We start from the raw sequence: 18,840 nt of genomic DNA, 5'->3' as shown, positions 1-18,840 counted from the left end.
CACAAAATTTGGACACACCTTCTCATTCCATGCTTTATTTATTTGTATTATTTTCTACATTGTACATTAACCTTGAAGATGAGCACTTTTTTGTTTACAACATAATTCCATATGTATTCTTTTGTAGTTTTGATGTCTTCAGTATTAATGTACAGTGTATAAAATATTTTTTTAAAAAAAACATTGCATGAGAAGGTGTGTCCAAACTTTTGACTGGTAGTGTAACTTTAAATAGCTCTTAAAGGATTCCAAACTACTTAATGCTGTGTTCTCTCTATTTTAACATACATTGTGAAGCGCATGTATTTCCAGAGATTTCCCACAGACCTCCGCAGCAGGGGTTCTGCTCCCCTCTGAAGTCATCAGGGAGGATGAACTGTTTCTGTGCGGGTAGAAGCGCCAGCTAAATGCTCGTGTCATGTGGTTAACGGTGTCAGTTTAACGGGAGCTCCCCTCACGCTGGGTGAGACCCCGTGTTGCCATGTTGCGGTAGCGCGCCCGTTAGAAATAACACAGAGCTCCGTGTGAGAGCAGCGGCTGCGCGCCGTCGGGTCGGGTAACCGGTGCCAAAAGGACTTCACCTCGCCTCCCCAGAGAGGAAATAACGGCGGCTGTCCTCCCTGCTCGCCTGACAAAGGTTTATCTGCCGAGGGCGAGGAGCGTCAACTGTAGGATGCGCGTTTGACATGAGGATGTCAAGAAGCGGCTGCGGGATGCGGGTAAGTTTCTTCCGTGCTTTCATGTCTGGATGGAATTCTGCAGTGGATGATATTGGATTTCTGTGAAATTAACATAAATAAATAAATAAATGCACGAGAAAAGTTGTGTGAAATGCTGCAGCAGTGAAGTGGGTCAGAGAATGACGCTCATCCAGGCACCTGGAGGGTTTGTTTTGGCGCGTCTGGGGAAGTGATGGAGCCGCACACACGAAGTCACAGTCGTCCTTTAGCCCTGTAGTTTGCATTTAGTGGTGATGATTCAGACTTCGGATGCTGCTGCTGGTCGTCAGGACCGCAGGTGGTGAATGTGGTGCGCTGGACTCAGTTTGGATGCTGGTGGATGTAATGGCACTTGTTGCAGCCCCACAGATGACCGGTGTGAGACGGGCCATCAGGTGGAGGCGCAGGGCTGCATTTCTGCTTGCATTTGACAAAAACAACACGTGCAGCTGAACATATCATACATATATCAAACAGCTACTTTGCACATGCATCTCATGAATGTCGAAGTGCTTTACAAGTGCAGGTTTTCACCATAAAAAGCTGCAATTTACGCATGAATTTACGCATATCCAGCAGAAACACCGCCTTAATCAAATACGTGACATTACATTACAACTGGGTGCAAATATTGCAACTTGATCCATAAACACAGAGGGTGATAAAGAAAACAAGACATAGTGTGAGCTGCTGTCCTGCCCCTCCTGTTGTGGGGGTCTGGGGGCTCCCTGGTACTTGAGCTCCTGCAGCCTCTGGCAGCAGCTCCTTTTCAAAGCTCATTTCCCATGCCTTTCATGCCTGCAGTTTAAACCCTTTGATGTTTTCTCTCGCTGAAACCTGTGCATTGAAACCGCTCTCGAGTATGTTAATGTTCTCTGATTGACTTATGAATCTTTTAATTAACCCACTTGTATGCGCACCGCAGCATTGTCCTCTGTGAAATGCCATCATGGGGGAAACGGAGCCATGGCAGAGTGACATGCTGTCAATGGGAATTTCAAAGTCAATGGCAGTTTGTGCTTTAAATGACGATTGGCTTGATATTGTCTGCAACTTATTTCTGTGAGAAATCTTTGCCCCAGATTTTTTTTCTTTTTCTAATAAAAGTCACTTTATATACAGTATAGTGTTGGAGGCTGATTAAGACTTCAGCTACACTATGCAATATTAATGACTGAGGAAGATATCAAAGGATGAACCTCAGAGATGCAATAGCCTGAAGTAAGCCTACATTAATAATGTGTTTAATTCCATCAGCAATGTTTCTTCAGCACTTTCATGTTGAGCCTTGCCTCCAAATCAACGCCTTTTAATTATTCCATACATTTTCATTTTCTTGAGATTTACATTACTCAGATGTGTGTATCCCTTTCCTCTTTTTCCAAGTTTTTTTCCCTTCTCTTTTAAAGCTCAGTATCAACACAGAAAACATCTCCTTACATTTGTCATCGTGGATTATTCTTTCTCTCCAAATGTGACTTTTTAATCGTGGATAACACAGCTTGCACTGCTGCACCAGGCGTGTACTGTGTGAGAAAGTTCATGTAAAGTGCCATCAGTCATGTGATTACCACCAACAGTCAGCAGGTGGCAAAATGCTCTCAAGGATAAGAGGAGATCTATCAGTGACATTCTGAAGGGCAGCTCCTACACTCAGAGACTCAGTTGAGTTTCAAACACGTCGCCGCTGCTTCTCTGTCTCATCCTATTTAAGTCTGCCGAGGATGAAACTCAGGACTCATTAAAGAAACACATTCAACCTTATTGCAGTGCGAGAATGTTCCTCTCTGTACTGTCAGAGAGTGTCGGCTTCAAATAACTTTTCTCAGGGCCAGATTAACCTCCTATAGGGGGCCCGCGGGGCAAAGATTTGTTGTTGGGCCCCTGGTGACCCTCAGGAGAATCACTATTTCATCAGGCACCCAGAAAGCACCAGTTTAAAAATCATTTCAGCCTGCAACCCCAAAGACACTGACATGACAAATCAAACACAAATTGTTCCATTATGTTTAATATGTACACTACCGTTCAAAAGTTTGGGGTCACCCAGACAATTTCAACAGAATTGCACCCCTATGTAGATATTCCTTTAAAATCAGCTGTTTCCAACTGGAATAGTTATTTACCACATAAACAATGTCCAGACTGTATTTCTGCTTATTTAATGTTATCTTCATTGAAAAAAAATACTTTTCTTTCAAAAACAAGGACATTTGTAAGTGACCCCAAACTTTTGAACGGTAGTGTATAAACATGCAACAGTGTAAAAAATAATTCCAATACAATGTGCATCCATATTTTTTCGTGTATGCATTTATGCCAGGGCTGCACAGTGGCGTAGTGGTTAGCACTTTCGCCTTGCAGCAAGAAGATCCCTGGTTCGCGTCCCGGCTTTCCCGGGATCTTTCTGCATGGAGTTTGCATGTTCTCCCTGTGCATGCGTGGGTTCTCTCCGGGTACTCCGGCTTCCTCCCACAGTCCAAAAATATGCTGAGGTTAATTGATTATTCTAAATTGCCCGTAGGTGTGAATGTGAGAGTGATTGTTTGTCTTTGTATGTGGCCCTGCGACAGACTGGCGACCTGTCTAGGGTGTCCCCTGCCTTCGCCCGAGTCAGCTGGGATAGACTCCAGGCCCCCCGCGACCCTAGTGAGGATTAAGCGGTGTATAGATAATGGATGGATGGATGGATGCATTTATGCCAAATAATGAATCAAAAAAATACATTGCAAACACTGTAACATACATATTGTACTATTTCTACTTCTAGCATATACAGTAATCAAGGTCAGGCTACAGTCATATTGTTATAAAGTGCTTATTTCAACAAGAAATGTTTGCCCCACGGCCACCAAACAGATTAATTCTACCATGATATGCTTAAATAATATATTCAAATAATGTCGGAGTGATAATTAAAACACCAATGGCTCATGACTTCATGTGAACTTTAGCCGTTTAACTCAGAATGACTTCATATCCTTCCCAAGCCCGGGGACGAAAAATTCTATTATAGAAACTCTTAATTTGCTCGACAATATTTGGATATACTTTGAATCAGTGCAGCAGCAGCAGCAGCAGCCAATCACCTGAGGCGGGCTGCAGGGAAACGGATGATAAACATGTTCTGTTTACGAGGCGCTGCTGTGGTCAACAAAAGAACTGACAGCAACATGCAGACATTCGGTCCTGAAATTACTCTAACTTTATCTGAGAAAAATCACCCCAAATCAGTTAGGCTTGATACTCTGTTTCGTTCACTGCTCCAAGGATTAGTCTGTTAATTGATTACAGGACAAAAAACTGACGACTATTTTGTTAATTAATTTATCACAGAAGTTACTTCTAAAGTAAAAATGTCAAATTTTTCCCAGTTCCAGCTTGTTATTTGTGAAGCTTTTCTGTTTTTTTCAGTAACTTTAGTATTTTTTTGTATTTTAAACAGGCAATTTGATGACTTTGCCCCTGGCTTCAGAATACAGTCACAAACATTTAAGGAAATAATTGTTAGTTGCAGCCCTAGTGTTAAAAGGAAACTATTTGAAAGCATTCCTTATTTCTTCAACCCATAGATGCATCAGTGGGTCAAAGATGATCTGGTGTGGTCGTTTTCTTGCAATATTTTAGTAATGAAAAGTTTTTTTTTTATCATTTCATATTCTAGCTATTCTCAAAAAACATGTTTCTGATAACATTTAATTTAAAATTTTAAGTTACCTTTTGTACTTTTAAAGAAATAGTGATATTTGTATTACTACACAAGCTCTTTATCACTGATAATATTACACAAGAGGCGATACACTATCTTGGAGGGACAGAGAGCAGCAACAGCTGGAGGAAAAAAGTGGAAAAATGTTAACAAAATGGATGTTGCATTCTTCTATTGCTGTTCTGTGTAATATTCTTCTTTTTTTCAATTATAAAAATATTCAAAATCTCTTATAAAGTGAAAAATAAGCATATTTCAAACATGAAATTATTCTTGGGTGGACAAAAGTATAGTACAAACAATAATACAAATGATTTTTGAACTTTTTCCGTCAATGTTGAAAGGCTATTACTTATGACATGCAACCAATCAAATAGTTCTACTACAGTTTAGATAGATGGATGGATGGATGGATGGATGGATGGATAGATGGATAGATGGATAGATGGATAGATAGATAGATAATCAGAAAACTGCTAAATATCTAATTGTGTAAACTGATAATCACTAGATCCCCAATTTTTCACTCCGCCAAGGAACGCAGCAGAGTTATGTGATGATTGGCGTTGGTTTTTCTGTTTGTCTGTCTGACTGTTAGCTACATTACTCAAAACTGGACCAATGGATTCAGATGAAATTTTCAGGGAAGGTCAAAAATGACACAAGGGCCCAGTGATTAGATTTTGGAAGTGATGCGGTGTCTAGTCTGGATCCACGGATTTGTTAAAGACTTCTGGATCATTGTGAGATAGCGGCACGGTGTCACTGTAACTATGACAACAAGTGAACGTTACGTCAGCTTCCTGCTGACTATCACATGATTGCAATCCTAAAACAACTCAACTGCTGTGGAATTATCAGGAATTATCCGTTGGAAATGATACAAGGAAGATTAAATTGTGGGGGTGTTTCTGAGTCTCATCAATTCCCGCCGCTCGCTACATATTTAGGTCAAACAATTCGGTATCCGTACATAACGTATACATGCATAACACACGCCTGTGCTCACTGCAAGGTCATTTTTTATTATAGATTTCATCTGTGAGAAATGATAAAACAACTGAGCAGCCTTGGCGGAGAACTGTACTCTATGAGTGCTTTTTCACTTCTTTTGGTGATATCCGGATATTTCAGAATTTTTTGAGTTTTTGCCAAGGTTTCTAAAATGTGTTAATCATTGTCTTTTTTTTTTTAGTTTTCTCAAAAGTGGGTGGTGATGAACCAGTTCAATGAAAGGAAAACCTTGGATATGGCAGTGCTGAATAAATTAAGAATTAATAATGGAAAACTGCATAATTAGCAGCTGCTTGTTTATGTTTGTAACAGCCTGACTTCTATTATATTAGCAGTGGAAAGCACATTAAAGCAGTAATATCTTATAAAAACTAAACCAGCCCTGACTGTGTACATAACCGAAGCAGCCTCTGTAGTGTACAAACAGTATCGTATCATTTCCCTCGTGATGAATCCTTTTCCCCTCCTTCTGTCATTTCTGTGTTTTTGCCCTGTTAGCTCCCAGACTGCACTGAGGCTAACAGCGAGCAGGGGGGTGACAGCTCCAGTCTGCCCCTCAGAGTCTCCACTCGCTGCTTAACAAACACTGCCGAGGAGTTAACATATTCTCCTCCACGCAGCTCAAGATGAAGGGGAGGAGCAGAGGTGTCAGCGAGCTAAACATTATGTCAGAAAGAGATTGACTGCAATTGCTTCTAATGATGAATACATGTTGTAGGCTATGTACGGCTGTAGAGAGGAATCGTTTGGAGACGTTCCCTCTCTGCATACCAGGATGGAAACCCTGGCAGTGTCTGTGCCTTGCTTTGGGGAATGGAACCTCAAACTCTGGCAGCGCCAGCATCAGTACAGTCGTGTTAGTCATGGGCAGCCTGTCCAACAGCAGACTTACAATCAAGAGTTTTATTCTTATTCAGCCGAGAGTCAAGCATTGTTCATGATTTAAGTTACAGAGGTCTAAATGGCTGCTTCTTTTGTCACTGCAAAAAAGTTTTTCTTTTCTTTTTTACCCGAGATGAGTTTAATGCTTCCAGTGCTCGGTGAAAGGAAGAGGTCAGTGAACTGCTCAGGTCCTGATGACTAAAGTGTAAGCTTTCCAAGGAAAATAAGGAGATTTTCAGTGAACACAGGCCCTTAGTGACTTGCTCTAAGTAATGGAGCTCCTAACCCTGAAAGCATTAAGCATAATTTATACTTCTGCATCAAAGTGTTGCTGTAGCTTCTGTTAGTAATAGGTGTCTGTGGTGCTGGGATTAGCTGGACGCAGACATTTGTAGAGGCAACGCAGGAGCATCACAGAAACTGTGTTTGGCTTCAGGTTGGGCGGAACAATTCATCAGCATATTGTTGAAATCACAATATGGACAAATACATTATTCACATCAAAAGAGCTGCAAGTTTTTGATACAGGTAAAATTGTTGCAAAAAAAAAGAAACATTATGAATGAAGAATTGTGGTGTTAAAGAGATGCCCTACAAATTATATTCAACACATGCAAGGAAACAAACTGCAGGACAAATCACATCATATTTTTTTCCACATAAAGGTTTTTTTTGTGTGTGTGTGTGCATGCGTGCGTGCGTGCGTGTAAAGACATACAGAAATTACCATTCCCATCAAAATCGGGGGTCACAATTGCAATAGCTGTCAAAATAATCATAATATGATCTTTTTTTTGCACATTGGTCCGACCAAGTGTCAGGTTTTCTCTTTTACATTGCTGCTGTTTTTGAAACAAAAGTCTACAGCTATACCAGTGGTTCACTGGGGCTGTAGCATGTCTGTAATTATGAAGCCATGCTCAAAATATGCAGAGGTTAATTGGTGATTCTAAATTGTCTGTAGGTGTAAATATGTAGCCCTGTGATAGACTGGTGACCTGTCCAGAGTGTCCCCTGCCTTCAGTCTAAGCCAGCTGGGAGAGACTCAAACAGTCCAGCGACCCTAATGAGGATAAAGTGGTGTACAGATAATGGATGGATAGATAAATAAGTACTTTGAAAACAACGCACTATTGAACAATGACAGTATCAAACCTACTGTTTTAAAGTAAAATCATTGACACCACCACAGCAAAACAGCAGCTTGAATAACATCCATCTATACACTTTTACACAGACAGTCTAAAAGTTTCTGTCTCTTTCTAAACTGGAATGGATCAATGTAACATATTACTGGACAGACTGGAAAAAAGTGTAGGGACTGCTTGGTGATGATGTGAGTGTTTGAGGAATTCCCCAAGGCTTGATGCTTGGGCCTATTATGTTCAACATTTACACTCATTAATTGGAATAGAATAATCACTGGTGACTCTGGGTTCATAGTGCTGAACAGGTGCTTCGAACAAATGATTGTTTTTGGCCACAATGAGAAATGATTCACATCCAGTGCTCTCTTTTAGGGGACAACATTACCACAAGACCTCAAACCAAGCCAAGAATTGTGGTGTAGTCATAACACTGAGGCACAGTTCATAAATAATTTCCTACACAACTGACATCTCTGCTTGGTTACAATATCACCCTAACACAGAGCTATACAAACCTGATCATTTAAGCTACAGTGTGTTAATGTACGCCTTGTATTAGTAAGGTAAAGCAGGTCTGAACAAATGTAAGCTATACAGTACAGTACAATATATCAAATAAATGCTCTTATATAAGGAAATGCAGCTCTCAGGAAGCATCTCTGAAATAGCAGCCGATGCACCGCTCATCCCACTATCATATCATCTACTACAAGTGATAGCATAATTAAACACGTATGGCAAGGGAAAGCTGTAAATGAGTAAGATGGACCATGTAATGTGGAGAGTCAGGGAGTGGAGGGGTGAGAAAAAGAGAAGACAAGATTATAGAGAAGCCTTTGATGCTGAGTCTGGCTATGGGAATCCTAGTGTGCCTTCAGGGGAAAGCTGCTCTCACACAACATCAATAATGAATGAAAGATATCTTGTTCAGTGGAAGACTGAACTTAACTGGCATACTGATTTGTTACCATGAACCTTATGTAAAAATTGCATCAGGATGTTTGCTATGCTTCATTAGCCAGATAAGGAGCTACCACTGATGACAATGGAGGAGATTGGGTGTGATGTGGAAACAATAGCAAAGGGAGAAGACTTTATCTTATTTTCCCAAATTTCACAGCTTTGAATGGTTTGTTAACTGATGAGGTATTATTTGTTTCCATGATAAAGAACTGACTGTATCCATAGAATCTGTGAGATGTTTTTCTACAACAACGGCTTGTACAGTTGACTGATACAGTGTTTGAACTGAAAAAAAATGTTGCATTATTTTAACCCTGTGTTGCATATATGCGGCATTTGGGCAGTGCAAACATTTCAACACAAGAGTTCATTTGGATAACTACTTAGTAATACAAAATTGCAGTAATTCAGGAGCACAAATGATCTGTCAGGCTTTACAGACAGGACATTGGAAGGTGTGTAGCACCAAACCAAACCTTTAAATATATACAAGCGTTTGCTGTTAAAGTGACTTTTCTAATGTTTTTATCAACTTGAAAACTGTATTTAACTCATACAATCTTTGGTTTATCCAGCTATAATGGCAACATTTATCTAAACATAGCCAGTTTAAATAGCTGGTCTGCAAGAATGTTTCCATTTAGTTTATAATTTTAATCAAAACACTGTGCTCATAGCCTAGAAGGCTAAAGGCTACAGGCTACTGGTCCTACTTAAAATTTTATACTCACAATATACAACAGAAGTGCGCACTCCCTTCTGCAATATCACCTAAATGTGAGATGACTCAAAATTGCATCACTTCTAAAAAATGCTTTATTTCTAAGCTGAACAGTATTTCCTCTTATGACAAATCAAAAACTAAAACTTTAGAAAGACTAAACTGAAAATACAAACCCAAGTAGAAACTCAGTACAACAGAAGTGATGTGCACTTATGATCACAAATACACAAATTAGAAAACATCTGATCAGTGGAACAACACTGAGTACACTGTGATCTCCACTTATCCTATCTGCATGAACACAGTTATAGAATGAGCTTGGAACACCAGAATTTTCTCAGCTTGGACTTCTTGGCTGTGTCTGTCTGCATGTCAGCATCATGGTTCCACATGGGAAAGAATTGCCAGAGGAACTGAAAACTCTGATTGTGATACTTTGTAAAACTTGGATAGGATCCAGAAAGATCAGTGACCAACTGCAAATCAGTAGAAACACAGTGTGAGCAGTAATCAGGAGGTACAGAACGAGCCATAGTACCACTAATCAGAGTCACAGTGTTCCACTGTTCCACCAACAGTGCAGTACTTGCACAATCTAGCTGGAAAAAACAGATGAGCAAATGCTTTAGATTTGGCACTGGGGTTATTAGTGGAAATCAAAGTTTCCATTACAACTTAGACAGTGTGAGGGGCATTGTACAGGGTGTCCCCAAAGTCTGGACACATAGGAAATCTCGTTAGCTATATTTTTTATACCTCCACAGATTAAATATGGCTTTGATGAAAGAAGAACGAGTTGAACTGGTACTTCTTATTGGATGTGAAGGATGGACATATCAAAAGATAGCAGATGAATTTAATGTACGTCATCCAAGGAGGACTCCACTTGGCTTTTCCATGGTGGTGAAGGTGGTTAAAAAGTGTAAAGAAACGGCCAGTGTCATGGACAAACCCCGTTCTGGATGACGAAATGTATCACAAACTAAAGAACTGGTCAAATTCAGCCATGATATGCCTATCCCTGCAATGCTAGCCCCAAAAAATCACTTCCCTAACCCAACCCTAACCCTAAACCTAACCCTATCTTTCGATATGTTCATCCTTCATGTCCACTGAGAAGTACCAGTTCAACTCTTTCTTCTTTCAACAAAGCCATATTTAATCTGTGGAGGCAAAAAATATATATATATATAGTTAATGAGACTTCCTGTGTGTTCAGACTATAGGGACACCCTGTATAATGTCTCTCCAGACAATGTCTGAGAACAAAACCCTTGCTTGCTCTTGCAAATCATTGCGAGATGAAACTTGACAGCAATAGATTGTTGGGCACATTCTTTGCACGGATAAGACCAACAAAAATTAGTTTGACTCATATAGGGTTCAGCATATTTGGTTTGAACATGGCCAGACAACTGCACTGAAAGCATAGTCCTGACAGTGAAGCACAGAGGTGGGAGTATAATGATGTGGAGGTGCACAAGTGTGTTGTTAAGGTGTGATAACAGTTATAGATGGCAATATGAATGTCTATGGATATACAAAAATACTGGCTGAAAAGACTCCCAGGCTGCAGAAGCTAGACGAAGAGGAAGATTCTAGCATAATAACAATCTAAAGCTCACAGCCAGACTCACACAAGAGTTTCTGAGGAAGAAAGAAAGTGAAAAGCATGACTATGAACAAGATAAGATAAGATAAGATAAAGTTCTTTATTTCTCCCCACTTCAGGGGAAATTTACATTGTTACAGCAGTTTTATTTACAATATATACAAGGGTGGCAAAATTTTTAACAGAAAAAATAAAAATAAAAATAAAGTTTAAAAGTGCAAAGATGTGCAGTGCAAGAATGTCTGTGCAAATTTTATGGTTTGGGGTGGTAATGATATAGTCCAGTTTATGTTAACATCAGCCAGTGATGCTGATGTTGTAAAGTCTTATAGCAGATGGGATGAAGGACCTGCGATAGCGCTCTTTCTTGCAACAAAACACACCTTGTGCACTATGCTACCAGAAACACTCAGCAGAGCTCCAAATGTGCATTCATCTGCTGGTGAAAATAGTCCCCAACAACTGCATCATAACTCTAAAACTACAGTACTGTTTTAATAGATTAATAAAATTAGTGTTTGTCATTCAAAGATTTACATTTTTTGTACCCGATAATGGGCTCGGGACATAGAGGGAAGTCGTAAAATAAAATATTACCAACCTCATCCTTTATTATTTTTATTCAGCAAAGTACTCTGTGATGCCTAATCACAAAGCCTGAGTTCATAATTAGTCAGACTGGATTTTCTTGAGGGTTTTTTTTTATGGAGAAACAAATGTCAGTGAATGTTATCAGTGAACATTTTGCAACACTGAAGATGTTATGTACAGATAGATGCAGATTCAAAATGTAGCTTATTATTTTAACAGAAAGATAAACTAACATTCTTTTCATTTGTTATCTGATCATCTCTGTGTACTATCTGTATCATGTCGATGGTGTGAATTCTTAACTACAAAGATGATGAACTCCTAAGAATGTAAGCACTGATCTGATAGCATATATGATCAATTAAATGCGTAGCTGTAAACTTCTTCTGACCTGCCTCTGAGCACTCAAATCACATAAGAAGACACGTTTCACTGTTTTTCTTTCTTTTCCATCATCTTCAAAATCCACAATAACAAAAAGTCTGCACAACCACCCACGCACAAACACAGTCTTTGCACACTGTATCCCGGTGCATCTCACTACCACTTTCCTCTTCAATTTTAACACCAGACAGTTCGTTGCAAGGGCTTATTGATTCTTTAAGCTATTTAACCTGCGGGAGGAACACAGTGATTTTAATGAATTAATCACATGTTCAGTTCCCTAACAAAACTGTCCATGAAATGATTATGACACAGTCTGCCGTATCTAAGAGAGGAGGCTGAGCCGATGATAATTCAGTGTGATGGTGATGTTCGGTGTGGAAACGCTGACTCTTTCATGTGCTGCGCTTCCCGCCTTATAACTATTTTAAAAAGGGAGGGGAACTGGGATTTCTCTGCAGCAGAAGTTATTTGAAGGGCATGTTACTGTGCTTTAAATACTGTTTTAATTTGCAATGCAAATGGCTTCATTCTCATCTGAATAATCCTCTTGGTTACCTAATACTCTGGCATCATCATGCTCTGTAATGTGTCTGTCACAGGCTTGCTGCTGGGGCAGACTTCTCACACTCTTTGTCAGTCCCTGCTCCCTCAGCTAATAGGTCAAACAGCATTAACACACTCGCAGGAACTGTTTTACACCTTCTCACTGGCCAGCATGAACGGGGTCTCAGCGCTGGGCAGGTCACACGATGCTAAATATAGCTGGATTCATGAGGATTTAGAAGTTGATATTCTGACTTTTTCGAGCAGAAGCACCACAGTTTAGCGTGCACCAGTGAGACAAAACGTTTCAGTCACTCAGAAATGAAGCAAAAAACTGTGATTATCTCAAAACAATAACATATGATAAGGTATTAGATGAAAGTGAACAGTCTGTTCTTATGGTTGCGTTGGATGGAGGAGAGATGGCCAAATGTAAAAGCCTGATTCACTTTGACCAGGATCAAATAGTCATGGTCAGACAACTGGTGAGGAGCATCTCTGAAACAACAAGGCTGACTGTCAAGGTGAACACACCACCGTAAAGCAGGACTTTTAGGCTGCTACAGTCTTGTATATGCTTTTTGCACAAGTTACATTTTCAAACGATACAAATGCACAGACACCCTAAGTTTGCACCAGTGACTGTATATAAATCAATTGGTTTGTTGAGTACTGTTTAAAGCCTCAAGTCTGGAATTCAGTCATTGCCATCACAGTCTTTTGAAAACAGATATAATGAGCAAATGGTAGATTTGCCTGGAGACCCCACTGACACTACACATGGTGATATGGTAGTGACCTGTCAATCACAACGTAGCCCCACCCTCACACTCATTATTCTTGTCTATATTACTTTAAATGGGAGCTCAAATTGCTAAAAGGACATCAGGATGTATTGAAAAAGTCTTGAAAGTTTTGATTGGGACCAAAAAGTCATTAGGAAAATGTTTACTATTAAATCAAGTGACAAATAGAGTAATTTTCTCAGAAACTTCTATACAATCTGACTTCTTCTTGAAACTAGAAGAGTCGCCCCCTGCTGGCTGTTGCAAATTTAAGGCAGTTCCACATCACTTTTCAGATCTGGATGATACAAACGTGTTTGTTTGGCTCCTTGTCAAAGTACCATGATGGAGCTTCAGCTGGTTAGAGGTTTAGTGCAGAACAGCAGCTTCGCTGACATTTGCTGACAGCAGCTCTGCAGATGAAGATATTTCTGAGGCTGCGATGATAAATTCTAATGCTGAAATTTGCTTTGTGTTTTGTCTCAACACACTTTAATGCTTTGATACCCAAAGCCCATTGATAGGTTTAAAAAATATTTTTGTTTCTAAGCAAAACAAACAAACAAAACAATGCAAAAGATAAAGAAAATAAAATTGCACAATTTACAGAAACTGTAAAAACACAGAGGATCTTTACATTTTCACCTTTCCAGGGGTCCTGGAATGTATTATGTGTGATGTATGGTTCCATCAGCAAAAACAAACAAATCTAAGCTTAAAAATGTCATAATTAATTAAAATCACTTGGTTGTTCTGTTCAATAGAGGTGAATGACTTTATATTGTAGTGAAAAATGAACCACAGTGAAGAAAAACGTGACAGGAGCAAAAATCACCCTAAAACAGTTTTTTATAACCAGCAAATACAAACCAGCTCTATGCAACATGCACAGCTTACACATCATTATTGTCTCCTCATTTGGCACATCAGGGGATGTTCAGTGTTGCAGAGTTAGTTTACTAAAAAGAAGACTGTGGTAAAGTTTAAGGAAGTTAGTTCTCCAGCTCAGCAGTGACCTTCTCCCTGCTGTTTCCACATGGAACAGTACAGGTGGAATTTTTCCTTCCATGGCTACTGAGTTGCTGTCAAACTTTCTGAAATGTGGATTTATATTTGACATAATAGCAGAGAAGTGCAATGCTTTAGTTCTAATGGTGACTATAACAAGAGCAGAGACCAACCCTGATTTTCTCCATCACTTTCTAACACTTCTTTCCCTTCCTCACCCTCATCTGGGTCCCTGCCTCCTCTACTTCCCGCTCCCTTATCCCTCACTTTTTAAATTAGTTTATTTCTTTCTATTCTGGGCTTTTCTGCTGGTAATTAAAGCAGCCACACTGGAAAATGGAGTTGAAATGCACTCCCCGCTCAGCAGTGTGACTTAGCTGCCTTTAACATGCAGAAAGTAGGCTGCCATAATGAACTACAGTTGAGCAAGTGTAGTTAACAACAGATGAACCGTCATGCTGCTCACACTTGGATCTCATGGTAGTTTCTGTTCTTTTTTTTCTGCTGAAAGCCAAGAATCAAGTCACTAATTAGGGTAAATATGAGTCAGTTCACCAGAGTTTTATCCTCTGGTTTATTCCAAAATATTCATAAACAAGGTTCTATTCACACATGTACAGTTAGTGAGTTATGACAATTAGCTCGCACACATACACTTCAGTTCAAAAGTTTGGGGTCACTTAGAAATGTCTTCACTTTTGAAAGAAAAGCAGCTTTTTTTCAACAAGGATAACATTAAATCAATCAGATATACAGTCTAGACATTGTTAATGTGGTAAATGACTATTCTAGCTGGAAATGGCTGATTTTTAATGGAATATCTACATAGTGGTACAGAGGAACATTTCCAGCAACCATCACTCCTGTGTTCTAATGCTACATTGTGTTAGCTAATGCTGTTGAGAGGATTGATGATTAGAAAACCCTTGTGCAGTTATGTTAGCACGTGAATAAAATGGTGAGTTTTCATGGAAAATTTGAAATTGCCTGGTTGACCCCAAACTTTTAAATGGTAGTGTATATATTAAACATAATGGAACCATTTGTGTTTGATTTGTCATGTCAGTGTCTTTGGGGTTGCAGGCTGAGAAGATGTTTATAATCCTCTTGGTGTTTCATTCAAGGACACTGAAGTGTCTGAAGCCTCACAGTTGTCTGCAGAAAAACCTGACTAAGCTGTGTTTTTGGAAAGTCAAATTTAGAAAACAAACGATAGGCAAACATGCTGTAGATGCTGGGTGAAAGATAATGTGGATGTGGATGTTTGCAGTTCTACGTTTTAGATTCTCCAAGCTGGCACAGTACGTGATTATAATTTCATTACTTCACCACAGCAAAATTTGACGTTAATAAATAAAAATGTAAAGCTTTCACATCATTTTGTGTGGTGGATTACAGTATAGACAATGTGCCACCTGAGTCTGCAAACTGACTTTTCTGCTGTATGAAGAGTGAATGATTTGAGGAAGAACTAATACAGAATTGCAGTTTTTGTATTGATTGTTAGCTCATCTCCAAATGAAACTCCCGGCTTAGTTTCTAGCATTAAACAAGAAAAGCTTGTATCAACTTGTGTTGTAACACATGAAACTTTTCTTGGCTTTTCCATTTTGCCTGTGTCTCAGACCAAGACGACACAAACGTGTATCACAAAATATCCTGTGCCATGTCAAACTTCTTGACCATACTACTGATGAACTGACTCATTTCTAATTTAAATTTTACAATAGTGTTGATGAACCTCCCTGCTCCTCTTCACATACTCTCAAGGAAAATAAATGCAGGAGACATGATACTCCTGACCACCTCTCAAACATCTTCAACAATGTAAAATTCAGCAAACAGCCAAAAATAACAAACCCTCCATTGTTCTATTTCCCATGAGCTCACAGGACTGGAGTTACAGTAACTGCTATTTGCAGTAAAGTCACAGTTGAAGCAGTCACATTGTTCCTGTCTCCAGTTCCTGCAGTGGAAATAAACACAGTTTGAAATGGTGGAATAGTCCCAGCAGTGATTTTGTACAAATCCCCCTAATAAAATGCGTGTTGTAAAAGTAAGTTGCAAATAATCACATACCTTCAGAATGTTACACATTTACTTCCTGTAACTGCTTGGTTTCAGCAGTTCCACAACACAAATTCACACAAGTGTTACCATTTGCTGGTGTTTAACATAGTTTGCATTATCTTGGTTTGTAACTTGCGGCTGATGGTGTTTGCAGTGTGTACAGTAGAGGATGCAGTGCGTCTGTGTGTTTGCTGCCAGTGAGTGATGATTCACCTCTCACTGAACCTTCAGAGCTAATGGTTGCCAGAGTGGCTGTTGGCAAATCTGTTGCCACACTGTGCCAAGCGTTTGTACCCGTCCGCTGTGTCTGGCGATGGGGGTGTCCCTGGCATCTAGCCACCCCACCCACCCACCCACCCCTCTCCCCCCAACCCTCAAAGACGACAATGATAACAGGGGTGGTGGGTGGGTGGAGAGGGAGGGGAGGGGAGGAGGGGCTGCGAAAAATCCTCTTCAGACTCGCAGCAAGTGGGGCCATAACTATTCAGTATGTTCCTAAAAATCCTGCCCAATGAAGATGGGCAGAGGGAGCGCTGTATCAACAAGCATGGCCCTGGTATTTAACTGTCACTCAGGGTTATTTATGCCCTTGTGCGTGGCATTCCAGAGGTTGTTTTAGCGAAGTTAGCTGAGATGAAGGCTGGTTCAGAGCAAGGACATGGCTCTTTACTCTTTACTCCACCCTGTCTTCCTTGAGCCTCTTCATCCCTGTCGGGTTGCAGCATCCCGGGCCATGCTCCTGTCAGTCGGTAGGCCTGTGGAGCTTCAGCATCCTCTCAGACAGCTGACACCGAGCAGTGTCACTGAATGAGAGATAACTGGATGAATAGTCCTTGTGTCCTGCAGACACCTCAGTATTGTTTTTGGTGCTTCAAATGGTGCTTCGACAGTATGATAATATGATGTTGCAGTATTTGACTTGAAACTGCACTTTAAACACAGTGTTGTAACAGGAAGCGTAGCTGCAGGTTAGCCGAGCACCTCAGAAGTTTTACTGCTTCATCTGTGTCTACATGGGAGACATTCAGGCACAGCATTGAGTGTCGGTCACCTGTGTTTCAGTTGTACACGAGTCGAGCACAGGTTCGCTTTATTAGATTGTTACGACCCAGCTAAAGCAACAAAAGAAAGCAAAACCAATGCTGAGCTACAGAGTGACGGACCGGAATTTATCTTGGAAGGAATATGTTCACAATAAAACACAAAAAGTGAGGGGATTAAATACAAATGGGTGCTACTGAAATAAAAGAACAAAACAGAACCGAAAGCAAACTTTACTCAGAAGTGGATATTAACATACTGGAAGAAAATTAAAGATAATTGATACAAAGAAAGCTGTTAATCAAAATACAGTGCAGTAGCACCCCTGGCTGAACTAACAATGAATTCTCAATCAGTATTTCTAGACACAAGAACACAAGAAAAACAAGAACCACTCACTAGCATTTAGTGCCGCACATGCACACTGAGCACAGACACCAATGTTCACAAATCGCTAACCGGGTAGCTCAACTTCTCCTAAAAACTGCCGCCGAAAAATGCATGAATGAACCTTTTGATGTGCACCTGACACCATGATTGGAGGAGGTCGCTTGTCCTGGACCAATCCATCTTCCACTCCTTTGGCTGTAGGCGGGGCAAAACCACGGAGGCGGGGCAGATGAATGTGTTTGACAGGCTCGCAGCTGTTCACAATACAAATCATAACAAAGACAAGAGAGACAAGACCTTTGTAAGAGTGTAAAAATGGGCAGATTTCCATTGCAGGGACTTAGGACAGGCACAAGGGGCAGGGCATCTTTACAAGAACAACCCCATGTAGGCGTAGGATCCAACAGCTTTGTGCCACAACAACCACAAAAGAGAACTACTGGTGTGTTGATGGTGATGTTAAAGAAAAGAAGACTGCTACCTGATGAGGACAGTAAAAGGACAGAAAAATGGAGCTTAGTTTTAATCAATTTGGATTAGTTTAACAAATCAGTGTTTTGACCCACACAGCAGTTTTTATCATTCAAAGCAACTATTAAAGAGGTTCTACCGGGGCAGTTGTTTGGGTTGGCGTATGCACAGAGATGTGGGCTGCTCGAAGACGGCCTAACATACAAATAGCAGAGTAAATGGTGAGGAGCTATGTTGTCTGTACTGTGATCTGTTCCATGAAATAGGTGAGTGGAAAAAATCTGTTGAAATGAGTTCAGTGGATATCCATTTTAGGAAATTACAAATTCATGTTACAGTTTTTCTCAGTCGCTTTGGTACATTTCTCGAATCATCCTGGACATTTGCAAAACAGTAAGTGCATTTCTCAAAACAATTTGTACAAATAGCAAAACATCATGGATTACCTGCAAAAGCCAGTCTCTTGTTCAAAATCTTTAGTTCATCTCTCAAGAGTAAATATCTGTATCAATGAACATGTCACTGTCATCAGAATAACAAGTCCTTGTGTCATTGTGTGTGGATAAGACAGTCAGATTACTTAGTAATGTTGTCATTATAACAGTGGACTCTGGGTGGATGTTCTGATGTAAACTATGGCTAAAGTTTTGATGACAATTATTATAAATTGTAAGTTACACCTCAGTGTATGTGGGAGATTGATTGCAAGAGACTGGACAAGATTCACATTTATGCTTTTACTGTTTGTACTGTAATTTGTCAGACCACATCATTGTGATACAG

The 18,840-nt window shown here is 40.0% G+C and overlaps 1 protein-coding gene across 1 annotated transcript in view; it reads left to right on the top strand.

Moving 5' to 3' along the window:
- Nucleotides 1–399: 399 nt before the first annotated feature.
- Nucleotides 400–18,840, top strand: part of LOC111573403 (retinoic acid receptor beta) — a 234,571-nt gene continuing 216,130 nt past the window's right edge. Inside the window, exon 1 of the mRNA XM_035951539.2 lies at nucleotides 400–719. The gene's annotated coding sequence lies outside the window, so the exon portion shown is untranslated. The remainder of the gene's footprint in view (nucleotides 720–18,840) is intronic.

Source organism: Amphiprion ocellaris, chromosome 15 (assembly GCF_022539595.1).
Source record: "Amphiprion ocellaris isolate individual 3 ecotype Okinawa chromosome 15, ASM2253959v1, whole genome shotgun sequence".
Classification (NCBI taxonomy): Eukaryota; Metazoa; Chordata; class Actinopteri; family Pomacentridae; genus Amphiprion; species Amphiprion ocellaris.
This window is presented reverse-complemented; position numbering and strand designations above follow the sequence as displayed.